The sequence below is a fragment of the Callospermophilus lateralis genome, chromosome 10 (genome assembly GCF_048772815.1).
Source record: "Callospermophilus lateralis isolate mCalLat2 chromosome 10, mCalLat2.hap1, whole genome shotgun sequence".
In the NCBI taxonomy this organism is placed as follows: domain Eukaryota; kingdom Metazoa; phylum Chordata; class Mammalia; order Rodentia; family Sciuridae; genus Callospermophilus; species Callospermophilus lateralis.
In genome coordinates, this window is record NC_135314.1 from 88,354,804 (window position 1) to 88,374,748 (window position 19,945).

General features: G+C 38.3%; 1 protein-coding gene across 1 annotated transcript in view; it reads left to right on the forward strand.

The window, feature by feature from the left end:
- The first annotated feature begins 469 nt into the window (after nt 1–469).
- Nucleotides 470–19,945, forward strand: part of Tbl1xr1 (TBL1X/Y related 1) — a 151,234-nt gene continuing 131,758 nt past the window's right edge. The window contains exon 1 of the mRNA XM_076867631.2: nt 470–573. The gene's annotated coding sequence lies outside the window, so the exon portion shown is untranslated. The remainder of the gene's footprint in view (nt 574–19,945) is intronic.

Here is a 19,945-nt window from a genome sequence, read left to right on the forward strand (position 1 = left end):
GCCCCCCCCCAGCCGCGCCGCCGCCCGCGTCCGCGCGCCCCTCCCCCGCCGGCCCCTCCCCCGCGCGCCCGCCCGCCCGGCGCAGGCCGCTCGGGTTTGTTTTGCTGCGCGGCCGCCGCCGCCGCCGCCGCGGGCCTCGCGAGCTCATTTGTGCCTGGCTGGTCCCCATTCCTCTCTCCCCAGTGTTGAGTGTCTGAGCCGTTGGCTGCTCCGAACCGTTTGGCTCTTTCCCTTAGTAACAGCTTTTACCTTCTGCCTCAATTCCTCTCCCCGCTCGCGCCCTTCCCCCGCGCGCCGCCTCCCCCCGCCGCCGGCCGCGTGCGCCCCCGCCCCTCCCCCCGCGGCGGGAGCACCTCCGCTCGCCACCTGGGGACCCGCGCCGCGCTCCCCGCCCCCGCCCGCCCGCGCCCATCCCCCGCGCCCTCCGCTCGCCGGGGTTATAATTGCCTCTCACCCCCCGGAGGGGTTATTTTGGGGGTGGTTGGAGGCGGTGGCGGCGGCGGCGAGGAGGGGAATTTCCTTGTGCCTCCATTCCCGGGAGGGGGGAGCGGCGTTGGAGGCCACCGTTTCCAGGTAAGCGCCGGGGGCCGGACCCTGGAGTGGGGCGGCCGCGGGCCGGGGCGGGGGGCGCGAGCCGGAGGCGGCCGAGGGCCCCCGGGCCGCGGGGGGGGGGAGGGGCGCCCGCGGAACATGCATTTTTCAACTTGGCCCTTTGGGGAGCTGGGGCTTAGGTGGGGGAGGGGAAGGGAGGGAGGGCATTTAGGGTGCCCCCATCCCCCCTTTCCCTCTCAGGCTTCTTTGAAATGCTCACGTGCCTGCCCACCCCCTACCCTTTCCTGGTCTCGGGGGATCCTCACCCTAATTATGTTGTTGTTTTCTCGGAAAATGTGCACCTCGGCCTTCTCCCCCTCTTCCACCCTTCGTGCATTTACACCCCCTTTTTGTGCGTGTGTATGTGAGGCGAGCAAGGCTTTCAGGAAAGAATTTGCAGCAAATTGAATCAAGGAGCCATCATGAGGCCGACTCCTTTATAGCCTATTTTTAGCAGAGGAGAAGGCTCCTTTCGGTGCATGCTGTTTTGTTAAACCTTGGGCTGCGATGAGAATCCGCTCCCCTGCCGAGGCGCTTCCCTGGCCCTGCGCGGCGACCCCGGCTGGAGTGCAGGGGGCTGCGGGCGGCTGTTGGGGCCGCGCGTCCGGGGCGGGGGCGCCGGCCGGGGGGAGGGGCGCGCGGCCGCCGGGCCTCACTCCGGGACGTGTTTGTTTGTAACTTAGCGCTTTCTGCCTTCTTAGGGAGGTATTTGGTAGAGACTCTTTGAAGTTGGGTTCAGAAGTGTAGAATTGGCAAAGTTATTGCCAGCGTCCTGGTAAGTTTTGGGTGGCACAGAGTCACATTATTTTCTGACAGTGTAAAGGCCACGTTGTGAGGGTGGTTTCTCGGTAACTTCCTCTTTGCAACCGATGTCATTTTTTTTTTTAAAAGAAGCAGACTTTTATTTAAGCGAAATATTAATCGTAAATGGCAGCACTAGGAAAGCCATGCATGCGTTAACGTGTTCAGTATTTTTGGAAGTTCCTAATTTGCTGAAATAGGCATCACTTTGCAGTGGCAACCGGAATTAAATTTAGATTGTGGAAATGATGTGTTCCCTGTAAAAATTTGGGTTGTGATGGCTTTTAGGAAATATCTCTTTGTTAGGTTATCCACACTCTGTAAAATAATTTGGTGATTACACGGGGGGTAAGTCTTAGAACCTAGTTAAAAATTATATATTCTGCGTGTTTGGAGTTTACTTAAAATCGTGGACTTTGCAGGTACCAGTTGTAGTGATACCTATGTAATTTACAGTTAGGGAAGTTTACTGTTTTCCAAACAGGAGCCTTATGCTGATCTAAACATGTTGTTAATAAAATATGGTGGGTGAAATGATGGGTTATTTTTAGTTTGAATCTTTAGTATTAATGTCTCCCCACCCCCAATACAATTGAGTAATCATCTTCACCTCTCTTCCCTAAAGACTCCAGTTTGGATAACATAAGGTCTAATCGTTAGGATTTTTATCCTCTTACTAAAGCGACTTGCAATAAGTATCCTGATTACACATTGAAGACAGTGACTTTTTGGGTTTCCCAGTGTGATTCATGTTCATTTTTGTTAAATAAGACCGGTGCTCATTGGTGAATTCATTAATCCTGACTTCCTGGGGACTGTATCTACTCACCATAAGTTTTATGATCTTTAGGGAAGCAGGGCAGCTTTGTCTCCATGAAAACATTGTATATGTTGGATTGAATCACATGAGTTAATGGCAAGCTTCCCAAATTATCTTTCGGAGTTCTAGAAATAGTTTGCATTTACCAGTGGGGGAGGGGAGGCAGAAAGAAAACATGCCTGAGGGCGGTCAGGCGTGTTGTGTATTTATACTCTTGCTTTTAAATCGGTTTTCCCTGTTTGTTTGTTATATGATTTTTTTTTCATTTCTGCTATCCTGTACTGTCTGATGTATGCAGTTGCAATCATTAACTCCATAAATAACTACTTTTTTTTTGGCCATTTGAGTAGTTAGAATCAGATTATAGTATTTAGAACAAATTGCTGAACTGTATGGAGGATGAAAACAGTATGGGCATGAGAAAGTTTTGCTTACAGTGGAGGAACTTATTGTGACTCGTTAATGGCTTAAAAATTGCTGCTAAGCTCACCATCAGCTTAAAACATTGTTCTGTCAGTTTTGGTTATTAATATGGGAGAAACTGGAGTGGCCCCCTTATGGAAATTGTTATTTTTTATTGATTGTGTAATAGAAGTGTTAAAATATCTTAATAACTTTTACATATGTTCAGGAATCTTCATGATACTTGTGTTCTCAACACAAATGGACGTTTTTGCACAGTTACCAAGATACCTATCTACCAAGAGAACAAGAAAAAACTGCTTCCTCTGTACTGGGAACCTTTCAAGTAAATGAGAAAGGGCAGCAGCTTAATATAAACATGGGGTTACTGACAAAAGGAGCTGTGAGTAATGAACGTTTGGAACATTAACCTGTTGATTAAATACATTAGTTCATATATAGCAATACTGTATAAATATAACCTGGTCAGATGAGTAGCTGGCAAAGGAATCCCCTTTACACAACAACTTATAGCAGGATTACTATGAAGAATTTGTTAGAACACATTTTAGATGGAGTTAGTAGAAATTATTTGTTTGGCTTGTTCAATTTCAGAGTTACTTATGTAAAAGAATAGAGGAGAATGTGAATTGGAGGAAGTGTGGGGGAATGGCAGAAATACTGGCACTGCCTGGGACTTTGTATTTTTCTAGTACATGTGAATTTGACATTTATAACATTTATAGTGTAAGTTATTTAATGCAAAAAAAGAACGGATCTAACATGAGGCATTTGTATTTTGTATTCAGACCTTCCCATAGCAGAGAAGGGATAGGACCTTAAGAACTGTAGAAAAGAATTGGTTAAAAGTGGTCCATTTGCAGACCACCTTGGCACTATCTCCTGCTCTACCACCACTAGAAAATTGAAGTTTAAAGATACAAAAACAATTCTTTGAGAAAGTAGATGCTGAAGAATTTGGCTTTACCTATTGCCTTTGAGATTGTACTCGGAGGGCAATTAATTGTCCTTTAGTTATAGAGACAGAGGAAAGGGGCTCAGCCTGGTTTGTGCTCTAGGAGGTGGGCGGTGCTTTGTGTCATTTAGACCTTAGGCTAAGGTCAGTAGTTTTGGGCTTTCTTTGTGGAGGATGAAACAGAGGTGCAAAGAAGTTAATTCACTTGTTCAAGGCTCCCAAAATGTTCAGTGGTATACTAGGATTCAAACCATGTCAGTCTGTGTTCTTTTGTGGTGACCTTATTTGCAATAGATTTTCCCAGTTTCTTTTTTAGTCTTGGTTTGTAGATATCCTTACAAAAATCTTTCCTTTCCTTGGTGCTGGGGACCCAACCAAGGGCCTTGTGTATGATAAACAAGTCCTCTACCACTGAGTTTTCTCCTTCCCTGTTTGTTCTTCCCTGTTTGTCCAGGCTAGCCTTGAATTTGATCCTCCTGCCTCAGCCTACTGGGTAGTTGGAGGTACAGGTGTGTGTCACTGTGCCCTACAAAAACTGTGTTTGTAATCACATTTATATTTTTACAGTTTTGTAGCTCTACTAACTGGGTCAAGTGATTGTACTGGATAAATGAAAGTTGTAGGATTCATATCATTGTGCTTAACTCCCTAGCACTATTTAATAAAATGCAGTCTTCTCGTTAGCTGCTGTATTTCCTACCTTGAGATTAGCAGTGGTGAAAGTAGCCTCTTGAAATACCACCAGTGGAAATGTTGTTTTGGTCCAGGCGTGGTAGCGCATGCCTATAATCCCAGTGACTCTGGAGGCTGAGGTAGGAGCATCTCAAGTTTGAGGCCTGTTTATTGAGGCCCTAAGCAACTTAGACCCTGTCTTTAAAAAAAAAAAGGCCTGGGGTTGAGGCTTAGTGTTACGTAAAGTGCCCCTGGTTCAATTACAGTATCCAAAAGAAAAAAAAAATGTTCTGTTCTGTGCTAGAAAATTTTTACAATTTTTTAGTTATAGAAGACAGTACAATGTTTTTTAAAAAATATTCTTAGTTGTTGATGTACCTTTTATTTATTTATTTTATTTATGTATATGTGGTGCTGAGGATTGAACCCGGAGCTTCACACATGCTAGGCAAGCGCTGTGCCACAGAGCCACAACCCCAGCCCCAGTAGAATGTATTTTGACATATCATACATACATGGAGTATAAATCTGTGCATGAAATTAACAAGGAAGAGCAAATAAGAGTATGCCTAACTTAAAAGTGTACATTTCTGAAAACTTGTGTAGGAAATAGCATTTATATTTTTGTGTTGTATAGTGGTTTAAATGAGGGTCCCTGTGGAGAACTGCCTCGATTCAAACTCAGGTTGTATCCCTCACTAGCTGTGTGATCTTGGAGTAGTAGTAACTCCTGCTGTGTAGTTATTTCACTTGGCCAATGAATGGGGCAGTCATTGAGCTCAGTTTGTTTGATAGTTTATGTCAGTTGAGAAGATTGAGTTAAATGTTTGTAATATGTGTAGATGCTTGGCATACCAAGATCCCTTAAGTGTAATGGGATGGGTTTGGTTTTGAGGTTCATTTCTTTGTATTATATTTTATTTGCTTGTTATTAGTTTTAGTAGGGTCATAATGTCAAAAAAAATTTTGCAGTTCTGTTTCCTGAGGTTTTGGGAACATTTGAAATAAAAAGCAATAATTTATTTATTCTCAAAATTGTGAATAAGGGCTTAGATACACCCTGAAGAATTAGATTGAATGTTAACACTGGGCACTACTTTTTGGTGTGGATATAGTCTTGGACCATTTGCATGCCTTTGTTGCTATTCTTTTACTTGAGTTTTGATTTTTTAAATATACTTGCACCATTTGGAACATTTTCCAAATCTTAAAATAAAAATGTGTAACTCCTTTGAGGCTGGATTCAGCAGAGCCTAGGATTTGCCTTTTAGTTTGGAGTGATTACTTCAAGTAGGCTTTTTTTTTCCCCTCTAGTTTTGACCATTTGCCAGAGTTCTTGCTCCATATTTTCAGTTCTGTCTGGAAAGTTCTTTTCCTCTGAAATACCTGTAAATCTTGTCCTGATTTCATTTCCCATTCTTATTTCAGCAGTGATTTTTGCTCATAATAATCAATGATCAAGACTGTACTGGTGCTTTAACAAGTACTGTGGCACTCTGAGCAGCTGATATCCTTAATTTAACAGGAAAATAGAGGTTTAGGTAGTGAGGGGCAGGAGTAGGGATGTAGGCTCAGTTTGTCTGATAGTTTATGCCAGTGTTCTTACCTGGCAGTCTACTGTCTATAGTGAATGAATGAGTGAGGGAATGGTCATTAGGTTTGGGTTATTGCCTTAATTTTTTAGTTGGTTGTCCTGAGCAACCTTTCTTCTCTATCCTATCTTCTGTAACTACTGACAGTGTAATTTATTTAAAATACTGGTTTCATTATGTCAGCTCCCCTGCTGGAAAACCCATAATGGATTCCCTGTGCCAACTGGATTGAGTTCATATGCTTCAGACTGGCTTTTAAGGTGTCATTCTACCTAGTCAGCTTTATTTCCCATTCTTCCCTAACTGGGATTCTTGCCTGTCTTTCAGATCCTGCAGTTTTGCCATACTCATTACAAATTTCTGTGATTTTGTTCATTCCATTCCTTCCCTTTGTCCTTTTTATAGCCTAGTTTCAGTCCTACTACTCCTGTAATGTCTTTTCTGGCTGTCTTGACTCAGGATATTTCTTTGAGATCCTGTTGCATTTAATGAATATAACAAACTGCATATCTGTTGTTTCTGTGGCATGTGGCATGTTGTTTCAACTACATATTACAATTCTAGAAGGGAAGAATCTGTTTTCCTTTTAAAAGAATTTTTTTTTTTTTTTAAATTAAGAGCTGAAATAATAGTATTTTCATGTTAAAATGAATTGTTTATGCAGGGCCTCTGTTTAAATGAGAGCAGTGATAGCCCTATTTCACTATTACTAATAAGGCAGAATCTTCTTTTTTGAATTAGATTTCCAAGGTTTAGGTGTATTATTTACATTTAATTGTTTATTTGAATTTTAATACTGCCAGAGTGAAGGAAAAAATCCTTGTCAATTCTTAAGAGTTAGGTGAAAGTGGATATAGGTTTGTTCTCTTAATGGTGAAATAGTAGCCACAGTAGAGAGTCAAAACATAGTTAGGAACCATGTCACACTGAGTTGACTTTATCTGATTTTACAGATCAACTATTCTTTATCTGAAAGTCTTGGATCCAGAAGTGTTTCAGATTTTGGAGTTTTTCAGATTTTGAAAAATTTTTTCAGATTTGATTTTGTGGATAAGTATAAGCATGAAATTCATTTGTTTCACATTCACATTGTACCCATAACCTGAAGTAATTTTATATAGTACTTTCAGTGTGCCGGTGGCTTGACTTCTCTAGTTGTAGGAAATCAGGTGTGGAATTTTCCACTTGTGGGGTCATGTTGATGCTCCAAAAGTTTTGGATTTTCTGATTAGGGATGCTCCATCTGTAGGCTGGCATAAATATGGTTAAAATTTTGAATTTTTTGAAATTCTAAATCTTTAAGGCTTTTCTTCTTTATTTTCTCATTGGTATACCTACATAGGTTTTTTGTTTGTTTAATTTTTTCTAAAGCTTTAACTCTTGTTACATCATATAGCATTCTAACCACACTAGAATCTCATTTGGGCTAATACTATTAACATATTAATATTCAATATAGAGTGTGTCTATTATACAGCATAAGTGGGTTTAATCTACCAGAAGAATGTCATCTTAACCATCTTCCTTCAATAAGTTTTATAGTAGACCTGTGCGATATTCGTTCTAACCAACCAGGGTAATTGACTCTACAGGTAACTAATTTAGTGTTACAACTTTTCAACATTTAAAAAATTTTTAGAGTTTTAAAATGAAAGCTTCCTGCAAGATTTTGAGTCAAAATGAGCTATGTTGCTTTCTGAGAGCTTAGTTTTGTAACTCAGAAATAATATAATGAATTTTGTGAGAGTCATGCTGAAAGGTCAGTAATTAAATTTCAGTAAATATAGAAAGAATACCCAGATTAAGGACAAGATTTACATGAAATGAATAAATTGAGGAATGAATGAGGAAGAGTAGGTGTTGAATATTTAAACTGGGAAGTTTGCCTGTTTTCCCCCTTTGTCTACTGAAGGTTTGTTTCGTTTTTCTTTTTTATATTTTCATGTTTTGGATACTGGGGATTGAACCCAGAAGGGCTTTACCATTGAGCTACATCCCAGCTCTTTTCATTTTTTATTTTAAGACAGGAGTCTGACTAAGTTGCTTAGGGCCTCTCTAAGTTGCTGAAGCTGGTCTCAAACTTGGAATTCTCCTGCCTCAGCCTCCCTAGCTGCTGGTATTACAGGTATGGGCAACCATGCCTGGCTTGTAGGTTTCTTGTAGGAGGTAGAGTTTAAGAAAAAGAAGAGAATGTGAATGTCAAGAGTCAAAGATAGTTATTCCATTATCTTAATAGAACAGTTATTTGTATGAAATTTACTCTGGATGTGTTAAAACTTTTAAAAACAGGATGTTTAAAAATTTTAATACAGTAATTTTTTTAAAAAACTCTTTAGGAGTAGATATCATTCTACTTGATATTCTTTGTTTCATCAGAGGTCAGAGATATCAGTTAGTGCTTTTACTTCTTTCTTTGTCTCTCTCCCTTGCCTTTTTTCAGTATTCTAAAGAGTGGGGCATTATAAAGAGACAGTGAACTCTACACTGTTTTAAGTGGATGTTTTGTGTTTTTATGTATTTTCTCCGAATGGTGAGTAGCATTTTAACAGGGATCCAATATTAAGTGAGCAGATTTTTTAGTAATTTTTTTTTTTTTGAGCAAAACCATGGTTGTGTGGGGAAATCATTTCACTTCTACAAATATGTTTATCAATATGATCAGATAAAATGTTACCTAAAATTTGCTCATGTATATTAAATATACTCAATCAACCAATGATTGATTGAGTATATTTAATACTTTTAATTCCTTTATTAAAACTCTTTAAGATTCGGTCATTTTAATAATTTTTGAAGGATATTTATATGGAAAGTTTGCTTCAATTAATAGTTGACTCAAAAGCTATAGTCTTCTGTAGAACAATAGTCTTGAAAGCACTCTGTTAGCAGTGAGCAAACACCATGCCCTGATGTGTATTAAAATAATAGAGCATTTTGGTTATTAACTACACATAGAACACAGCTGATGAATTAGGGGGAGGTGTTCTATGTGTTCCCTTAATTTGAACAGACTAATTGAGTAGAGTGTAGGCTAATTTTGTTTGATTTCTATTTAGTTTCTGACATGCCATTAACTCACAGTATTAGGCATTTGGGTCATGGTAATAGATAATGAAATTCCTTAATATCCTTTTCTGTTTCTGCATAATTATTCTTTTATGAAATAGAACTTATGTATGAATTTTAAAGTATGGTTTGTGGCTATAGAATTGTTCTTTAGCACCATTTATTTATTTGGTACTGGGGGTTTAATTCAGGGGCACTTGACCATTCTCAGTCCGATTTTGTATTTTATTTAGAGAGAGAGTCTCACTGCATTGCTTAGTGCCTCACTTTTGCTGAGGCTGGCTTTAAACTCTTGATTTAAACTCTGCCTCAACCTCCCAAGCTGCTGGGATTACAGGTGTGTGCCACTCTTCCCAGTGTTAGCACCCTTTAATAACAAAATATAATATACATGTTTTCCCCCTAGTACAGTGTTTATTTAAATCACTTTTCTCTGTAAGCAATGAACATTTATAAGATCTTAGAATGGGGTTAGGAGTAGTCTGGTGTTGTGTCTGGGAAGTAGAGATTTCCTGTTCTTGTGCAAAAACAAAAGAAGAAGAAGAACAACAACAAATAGGCCCACAGTGGTATTACATCTTTGATTTTATACTTCCTTGTGTCCAGCCAACAGAAGTCACAAAGTTTTGACATCTGGTGAGAAATGTTTGTGTGTGAATTGTTCCCTTATAGATTTGTTTAGATTTGGTGTTTTTCACTGACATTTAAAGTTTCTTCTCAAAAATGTCTAATTAAAAAACAAGGGATTGGGAAATCCAATATCGTTTACTGTCATTTTAATTTAAAAAGGGATATATAGTAAGAGTATGTGTGTTTACGTATGTGCTTGTTGTACATGCTTATCGAATGTAGAAAGATGTGTAAAAGACCAGCAGTGGTGTTGGGGTGGGGCTGGAGTGGACAGATCATTTAGTCAGGTGTGGGAGAGACTTATTCATTTATAATCTTTTGAATTATTTAAATATATTCATATACCATTTTGAGAATGGTAATTGTGAAAAATCAAAGTATCTCCTTTAGAATTTGTAATCTTTGAATTTGGACAGTCAAAAGAGCAAAAATTGTTAATATCTTGTGCTTTTCAGGCAGTTTTTTAAAGAAGTAGAACTGTATGTACGTATGTACATACGTGTACACACAGACACAAATCTTTCTCTCTCACATACACACACACATATACATATTTTTTTTGTACTGGGGATTTAACCCAGGGGTGCTTTTACCACAGGGTCTCATGAGATACTTTGCTAAGTTGCTGAGTTTGGCTTTGAACCTGCGAACCTCCTGTGTCAGCCTCCCAAGTAGCTGGGATTACAGGTGTGTCCACCATGCTTGACATGATTGGAAACACTTTTATTCCTCAGATTTGTTGGCAGAATAACAGACCAGTGCTGAACTTGCGATTTATGAATTCTGTCCAAGCTTGATAATTAGAAACAATTCAGTGCCAGCTTTCAAAGGAGGTTTTGTTGTCCAGAAGTACATAAGTGTTGTCTTATTTCAAAGGTATTAGTCTTCCAAAGGTTTAGGAATCAGGTGAAAATTGGGATTCTCATAGGTTAATAGTTGATTTCAGGAATTGTGATACATTTGGGTACAGTGGGCCTTATGGAACTGTGCATTCTGATATTGTATGGACCTTACTGTGACCTGTGAACTTAATGTGTTATTAACTTCAAGGAGATAGAAACACTAATTTTAATTCTGTGGCACAGTTACTTAATGCTTGCAATCCTGAAGCCATGGCCCTCTCTTCATCAGTAACAGAGGACGAAGTAGGATCTGATCTGGCAGTAATCTCTCACTCTTGGTTGATGCTGTGAAGAGCTAGAGCCCTGCATACCTGGTTTGAATCCTGTCACTCCTATTTACCGTTAGGGCTTTGGGAAATAGATATCTAACTATTCCAGTTGGTTTCCACATCTGAAAAATGGGACTAATGGATAATTAGTTCTTCACAAAGCAGTTGTGAGCATTGAAATGGGAACACATGTAAAGTAGCATAGAGTATGGCAGAGAGAGAGAGGAGGTACTTAATAAATAAATGTTAGCTACTCTTGGTGGCCTTTGCTAGCTGTAGCAGAAACAGCTGAAGAGAGGTGGAAAATTGACACCTCTTCTGACAACTTATTCTGTAAACCTGTCTTGGCTGCTGTGCCAACTACAGAGATGAGATGGCTTATAAATGTTAGACTTTCTAATCCAGAGGGCTAAGACTGCATTTGGTAACTGAACTTTTATTGCTCAGTATAGAATAAGATTGTGTACTATGGAGCTTCATTAATGTATGATAACCATGTTCTTTTGCGTAGTATTTTATATTGAATGTGATCACATTTTGACATTCCAAGAAAAAGAAAATTGCTACCTTCATTAAAAAGTAAATTGGGGCTGGGGCTGTAGCTCAGTGGCAGAGTGCTTGCCTAGCATGTGTGAGACAGATCCTCAGCGTCACATAAAAACAAATAAAATAAAGGCATTCTGTTCATCTACAACTACTAAAAATTTTATTTTTAAATAAATAAACTGGCACACCTGTAATCTCTACTATTCAGGAAACTAAGGTGGGAGGATCATAAATTTGAAGCCATCTTGGGAAACTTAATGAGACACTGTTTCAAAAATAAAAAAGGGATAGAGAGTTCAGTGGTAGAGTACCCCTGTGTTCAATTCCTAATACTGGGATGGTGGTGGTGGTGGGGAGAATTTGTATTCCTCTTCTCCAGTTCCTAGGAAATCAAACAGTACTGCTTGTGTCTTTCATATACATATACATGTTACATTTTATGCAAACTATGACATGAACTTTTATTAAAAATACATATGGTGCAACACATGATATGTATATATACAAAAGAAACTGAAATAAGTTTTCAGGAGCTGATACTTGAACACCAGACACAGTTATTTTCCATAATTTTCTGTCCCTCTCCGCTTTTTTTTTTTTTTTTTTTTTGGTGGGGTTGGGGGTTGAACACAGGGCCTTGTGCATATGAAGCAAGCACTCTACCAACTGAACTATATGTGCAGGCCCCTGTTTTCTATTTTAAATATACTTTTATAAACCTCTTATTATTATTGTTATTTGTGGTACTGGTCATTGAATCCAGTGGTGCTTTACCACTATATCTTTAACCCTTTTTATTTTGAGACATTCTTGTTAAGTTGTCCAGGTTGGCCTTGAACTTGCCATCGTCCTATTTCAGCTTCCCAAGTAGCAGGGTTTATAGGTGTGTGCCACTGCTACTGGCATTTATTTATTTATATTTTGGGGTAAGAAAACCAGGTCCTCATACATGCTCAGCAAATACTGTATCCCCAAGCTACATCACCATTCCTCATTTCAGTATTTAAAAATAATGATTTTATTATTCGTTGAATTTAGAAAATGCTGTGTCAAAGGAATATAGAATTGTGATTTTCTCAGAATGGAAACAAGTTGACATTCCGAACGATGGAGGCCTAGATAAGTCCCATTTATTGTTGCTGTGTCTTTAGTATTCTAAGGCTGTGTTAGGATTCTGAAGTTCTGATACACCAGTTTTGTAAGGTGTGTATTGTAAGTAAGATACAAAGGATAAAAGGAATTTTGATGCCTAATAAATGTAAGCATAAAGACTTTTTGGGAAATCTGCAAGCAGCTGCAGATTAAGACCCGTGAATATTTCCCATAAAAGGGTAGTAATGATTAACAGGAATGACTGTTACAGTAGGTTTCTTATATCCTATTAGAGAAAAAGTTTGGATAATTACTTTATACTATTTTAAGCAAAAATGAACATGCCTTAACATGTTGGTTGCATGAAATTATACTATTTGAAGATTAAGTTTCTGTGATATTTAAACTGACATTCTGATCTATGACCTCTAGTCTCTGTTTCTAGCACAGACCTCTCCTTGATCCAGAGTTAATTTGTGGACTCTTATTAGGGAGAGCCTTCCTTGAAGACAGTTGTCTTTCACTCATTTTATTTTCAGCACCTAGTAGAGTGCCTGATACCTGATAGACTTGCCATTCAATTTTAGTTGAACACATGAAATTCTGAGTTATAGTTATAATATAGTAGAACTTTGATCTTAAGATGATTCACATATATAAAACTAGAAGCCCACGCAATTTCACAAATTTGTTGCCCCTTGGACTCATTGTGTTTATTATATGTAAGAATTGTGAGGGTCTGGCTCTGTGCAGTGGTATACACCTGAAATCCCAGTGGCTCCGCAGGAGGATGGTGAGTTTAAAGCCAGCTTCAGCAAAAGTGAGGTGCTAATAAGCAACTCAGTAAGACCCTGTCTCTAAATAAAATACAAAGTAGGGTTGGGGATGTGTCTTAGTGGTTGAGTGCCTCTGAGTTCAGTCCCCCCAAAATTGTGAGGGTCTGCCTGATGATCCAGCATCCTGTCCTTCAAGGTATGAGTTCTCAGTTCATAAATCTTCTGATGCCTTTGCCTTTGAGTCTGGCTTTCCCCCAGTGCTGAGAGGATGTTTATGCTCTAAGTCCTAAACCAGCCCTTGCTCTATAAGTGAGTCTGTGGCCCAGATTGCCTCTTAATTTTGGCTTCCTCCTCTCTTACTTTAGTTACAGTCTGTTGTGGAAACAATTTGCACTTTCTTCCAGTGTTTTACTATTGAGTGTAGACTGGTGGTAGCCTTAGATTTTCACTTGATGCTGATAAGTGGTAACAAGACAATTGGAAGACAGATGAAGGTCATAATTTGAATAAGAGTAGGTGATGGTAACACCATGTTGTCATGTTGAGCAGGGCCACATTTTTTTTACTTATCAAAATATTCTGAGACCTGGGATATTTGGAGTAGAAGTTTAAGATGAGGGAACTTGGTCTCCTTGATTCTTTTACTTGGAACCTTCCAAATTAGGAGAGCCTTCCAAATTAGGTACCCTTTTGTCATTAAGGGAGGCATTTGAACTGCTTAATAGAAATATTAATTTGTTGTCAGGGAAGAAAGGATTTTCAGTTTAAAAGTGAACTAAAATGATTGCTACAATATTTCAGTGGTATTTTAAAAGAATACTTAAAAATGAATGTTTTAAAAATTCATTGGTAAATTTAAAATCACCAAGGATAGTACATTTAAGAGATGAATATTCACTTTCCCCTAAATGTTACTAAATGGGGGAATGAATGCATCCTACAGGCTTTTTTAGCTTTATGTTTGCTTGTCTGGACCAATGTGCTCTTGCTCAGGTAGGTAACTTGGTCTTTGGTATCTCTAAATACTCTACTCATTGTATGCAGGTGTATTTTCTAATTTCTTTTCCACCCTCCCCTCTTTGGGTCAGATGTTGTGGGGATCTTGTTGCCTTGTTTCAGCTAGCCTCATTTGCCTTTCTTGTGTTTTCTTCTAGATGACTCATATGTTTTAGTAGTGAATACATTGGTTTTTAGCATAGCAGTGACTTCCTACAAGTGAGAAAGTGTGTTTTGTTTTGTTTTTTATTTTTAGACTGTAACAACATACTCATGTACTTTTGATAAATATTACTATGAATGCCTATGATATAATTTAAAAGTTAGGTTTGAAGCCATCTTCAAACCGTAGTTTTCAGGACGGTTGTCAGTGTGAGGGCTGGGACTGTATTTCAGTGGTAGAGAGCTTCCCTAGCATGTGTGAGGCCTGGGTTCCATTCCCAGAACTGTAAGAGTAGTAGTCAGTGTGAATGGGGGCGGGGGTGTTTCTGGTTTGATTTCAGAATACATTCTGCATCTTCTGTTGTATTCTTTGTAAAATTTGGATACATTTTTACTTATCTCTCTGGAGTTTCAGTTCCTCTAGTTGCAAAATACCAAATACTTACAAGGATTTAATTGGAATACAAAGATGGCATAAGTTAAAAAGAACACTTGGTTTTACTCCAGTGTATGTCTGTTTGTGAATGGGCTCTGTATAATTGTAAATAGGGGAGTTATGTGAGTATAATAAGGAAATTGCACTGGCTTATACATTTTCTCTTGTGTATTCATGTTTTGCACCAAATAGCAATAACTGAGCTCAAAGTACGCTAAGAGCTGAATGCAACAAGCCATGGAGGTCACTCTTGAGTTCTTTCTTCCTCTTGGCCTAGTTTGGCCATGTTTTCAGTTTTGAAAGTTATTGTGTGATTCTTCCCGATCTCTGTGCATTTTGCCTATGTGCACCAACATTCTCAAGTATTTATTATTTTTTTTTGGTAGTGGAGATCTAATCCAGGGATCCTTTACTACTAAGCCATATTCCCAGCCCCCCAACTCCTTTTTTTTTTTTTTTAAGTTGTAGATGGACACACAAAATCGTTATTTATTTTTATGTGGTGCTGAGGATCAAACCCAGGGCCTCACGCCTGCAAGGCAAGTGCTTTACCACTGAGCTACAACCCCAGCCCCCTTTTCTATTTTTTATTTCACTTAGTTCATTTAGTTGCTCTTTAAGTTGCTGAGGCTGGCTTTGGAATTGAAATCCTCCTGTCTTAGCCTCCCCAGTTGCTGGGATTATAGGTCTGTGCCACCATGACCAGTCTCAAGTATTCTTTTTCTTACACCCCCCCCCCAACTTAATGTTGTATATTGCAATTATTTATGAGGAATTTAACATTAAAAATTTATTAGTATTTTGTATGGGTTTTAATTGCTTTTGTTAATGTTTTGCTTATAAAGTTGCATAAGTTTTGAATGTCTCCCTTAGCCTTGTTTTTTTTTTTTAAATTTCATAAAGCTGTTACTTTTAACAGGTGATTTTGCACAAAATGAAGTTTTTCATGAATGTATATATTGTCTTACAGAATGCACAGCACTGTGTGTGTGTGTGTAAGGTTTTGTCTGGCACTGTAGAGATCTCAGGAAATGTCAGTTTCCTTTCCTCTTCCTCAGAAGGCGTTTTCATCATATTCAGCATAAAGTTCAGACATTTTTCCTTAGCCTTTGAGCCACCCCTTCCCCATGTGATCTGGTCCCCAGGCACCTCACAAACCTTTTAGGAGTACCGTTCCCCTTGTTCCCTGTGCTCAGCCATACCAACTCCACACTCATTGAACAAGTTTATCTCTGTCTCAGCATCTTAATTACTTTGTCCTTTGCCTCATGTTCTGCCCTGATATTGTCATATACCTTACTCTTTCATGTCATTCATATTTCAGTTTCAGTGCCATTACACCAAAGAGGTGACACTGAAGCAGCTGCACATTCCCAACCATTTTTAGTCATAAGACCCTTCTCATTGCACTTATCTTTTTTCCTAATGAAGTAGCCTTAATGGATGATTTATTTTCTTCCCTGGAGAATTTAAACTTCATGAGAACAGAAATAGGCTCTGTCTTGTCACTCTGTCCCCAGTACATAGAACAGAACCTGGCAGGGACTTAGTAAATATTTGAGTGAATTAATGTCTTAGGAATGTTCTTGTCACCTGCTGGTATTCTTAAACTGGTTCATCCTTACAGTGGAATATTGAAAATAAATTATTCAAAGAGGGTGTTCAGGGTAGGGTTAGAAGAGGTTTTGTTAAATTAGTAGTTATGTTTGGAAGCCCAGTGACATGATGAGAGCTGTATGTTTTTCTTAGAGGAATGTTTTTGAGAGAGAGAGAGAGAATTTTAATATTTTTTAGTTTTTTTGTGACACAATATCTTTGTTTGTATGTGGTACTGAGGATCGAACCCGGGTCACACGCATGCCAGGTGAGCGCGCTACCGCTTGAACGACATCCCCAGCCTTAGAGGAATGTTCTTAAAGATGGTATTTGAATCAATCTAGAAAACAGGTAAAGGGAATAATTAATGATCTGATCTTAAAATGTCATTTGTGCTAATCATAAATGCTAGATTTTTATTTATTTATTTTAGTTGTAGTTGGACACAATACCTTTATTTTTATTTATTTTTATGTGGTGCTGAGAATTTAGCCCAGCGCCTCGCACATGCTATGCAAGCACTCTACTGCTGAGCTACAACCCCAGACCCCATAGATGCTAGGTTTTAAGAAATTAATATTTCGTTTCAATTAAAGATACATACTTCATTATTCAAGTAACTTGAGGGCTAGGTACCATCATTTGTATTTAAGAAATATCCTTTACATTTACATACAATGTGTAATTAATTAATCATTAATCATGCTTATCTCCTCAAGTTGGCATTTGAGTCAGAATTCTTAGTTGTACTATAGTAACCCAATTTCTATTTTTGGTTTCATCCAAGAGAGGTGTGGTTCATTGGAAAGTGGAATCCAAAAGTGGATTGAACATTTATATATAGGAAGAACATCAAGTCAGCTGGGTTTTCTGTCAATCCAAATCAGATCCAATTTAATGCTACCAAACGTCTCTGTCAACAGCCCTGCGGTTTTTTTTTTTTTAATTTTTTAAATTGTTGATGAACCTTTATTTATATGTGGTGTTGCGAATTGAACCCAGTGCCTCACACATGCTAGGCAAGCACTCTACCACTGAGCCACAACCCCAACCCAGCCCTATAGTTTTTTTTTTTTTTTTTTTGAGTTGGTTTTATACTTTCATAGTAGATTGGCTTTCTTTACACAGTAGAAATATAAATTGACAGTGCCTGAATTTTTATTTTCTCTTTCCTCTCTTGTAGAGACAACTGTTTTTTTTTAAATTTGGAAACTTGAAAGACTGTGATCAATTTGGTTTTGGAAGGTGCCCACATGGCCACATTAAAACTGATTTCTCCCAAGTTCTCAGAGGAGGCCAAGAATAGTGGTTGTGAAAGTTAAGTAAATAAGAGAGTGTCTAGGGAGACCCCTTTTTTCCCTAACTGACCTTTGTATTCATTTTTAGTTGGGAAGATTGGGCCTTTAATTCATGATACAGTTGCACTTAAAGTTCTGTTTTATCCAGAAGTGACATATTCCTTGATCTTTAACTCTGAGCCTTTTCAAATAAAGAATTCATTTTTAAAATTAAAAATTGAGGATACTCATGTGATACTAATTGTAATTTTGTGGGAGGTACTGGGGATTGAACTCAGGGTCTTGTATGTGCTAGGCACGTGCTTCACCACTAAGTGACATCCCTAACTCTACTACCCTTGGTTGCCCACCTGACCTTGAAGTTGATAATCTTCCTGTTTCAGCCTCCTGAGTAGCTAGGATTATCAGTATGTGCCACTATGCCTGGCAGTAATTGTAGTATTATGTACTTTGATTGTAGCTAACAAGGGTCTTCAGATGAATTGTCTTGTTAAAATGAGATGTAAAATAAAAATTTGATGCAATTTATTTTGGTATTCTTTTTAGTATTAACATTGCTAATTTAGATATTTAAAGGCACTAGGTAATTGTCAACAGGTTCATTATACAAGTTTAGGGGATATTTTAACCTCTCAGGAAGGTAACTGTCTTTATCCTAATGAGACACTTGAATAATTTTAATGTGTAACAAAATTAAGTTTTAAAAATGCTTAATTAGCTTACCAAAATAAGAAAATGAGTTGCTACATAGAAGAAACTTTCTGTGACCTAAGAGATTATTAAATTCTTTTAGACTTCATTTCCTTCATTTTTATGACATTATACTGGGTTTCCTAGGTGTCCTCTGGATCTAATGTTCTATGATCTTAGGATTACATGCATAGTTTAAAAATTGTATTGAGCCAGATTGTAGGGAAAGTATACAATACTGATATCTGCCTAAACAGTCCCCCTGCCTTTTTTTGAGTGGGGAGCGAGTATTGGGGGTTGAACATAGAGGTACTTTGCTACTGAACTATATCTTCAGTCCTTTTTATTTTTTTAAGACAGGGTCTCACTAAGTTGCTAAGGTCCACTCTTAAGTTGCTGAGCCTGATCTTGAACTTGTGATCCTCCTGCCTCAGACTCCCTGGCTGCTGGGAGAACAGGTGTGCACCACCACACCTGGCTGAAACAGTTGGCATTTCTCAGACTCATTTTCAATTAATATTAGTCTCAAAGAATATATTTTAGATACCTGAATATGAAAATTTTATTCATTAATTTTTCTTTCATGAGTTTCACATGCATAAGTTATATCCCATTTCATTGTAGAGAATTAGAAGAAATAGCGCCACATGAGAAGATACTGTTCATCTATAAGTTTAATAATACTAAAATTTCAAGAGCTGACATGTTGACAACTAATTGAGAATTTTCATATGATAAAATAATTTGCAAAAAAATTAGATGTATAGGTTGTATGATAGGAGGAGAGGGTATCAAGGCATGAAGGTATCTAACAGTGTGATCTTTTCTGGCCAACAGTTTGGTTTATGTCTAGCATGTGGTTTGTAAATTGAAAAGCAATGAGAAAGGAATAAGAAAGATAAGCAAGAACATTGTTGCACTGAAGAGTTTGGACATTCTTTGATGAGAACTAGAGAAGGGTTTTAAGCAGAACATCAGGATTATATTTTATCCCTGGATGTAGTGCATGGAGGATAAGGATTTGGGAGGGAAGGGTCTTTAGCTCTGAATGGGAGTTGAGGGTGGGGGGAGAGTTAAGCTGGTAGTGTTAATAGGTGTGAATGACACCACATGGTATAGTATGGTATAATGATCAATGTTTCTCAATTATGTAAAACAATTGGAAATTTAAGAGCTAAGGTTTTCTTCTCTGATTTGTTTTTCTGAGGAATGGGTGGGGGTGATCAAGATTGAGAATTTACTTGTTATTTGTATAGCTAATAGATAAATGCTAAAATAGGAGGGCAAGGAATGGGAAATTGCTTGAGAATGAGGAATCTCATTTCCATCATGATTCTCATATTTTTAAAATTCCTAAAGATTTTACATTAATACGAAAAGTTATTAGAATCTGGCAACATTAGTGTGAGTTATATATTATATATTGATTGTTACTATATACTGTTGTAGTCAGCTTTTTTGCTGTTGTGATTTAAAGAATTTGCCTAGAACAACTGTAAGGAGGAAAAGTTTATTTGGGAGACTCATGGTTTTAGAGGTCTTAGTCCATAGAAAGCTGGTCCCATTCCTTAGGGCTCCAGGTGAGGCTGAACATCATGGCAGGAGAGGGTGGCAAAGGGAAGCAGCTCACAT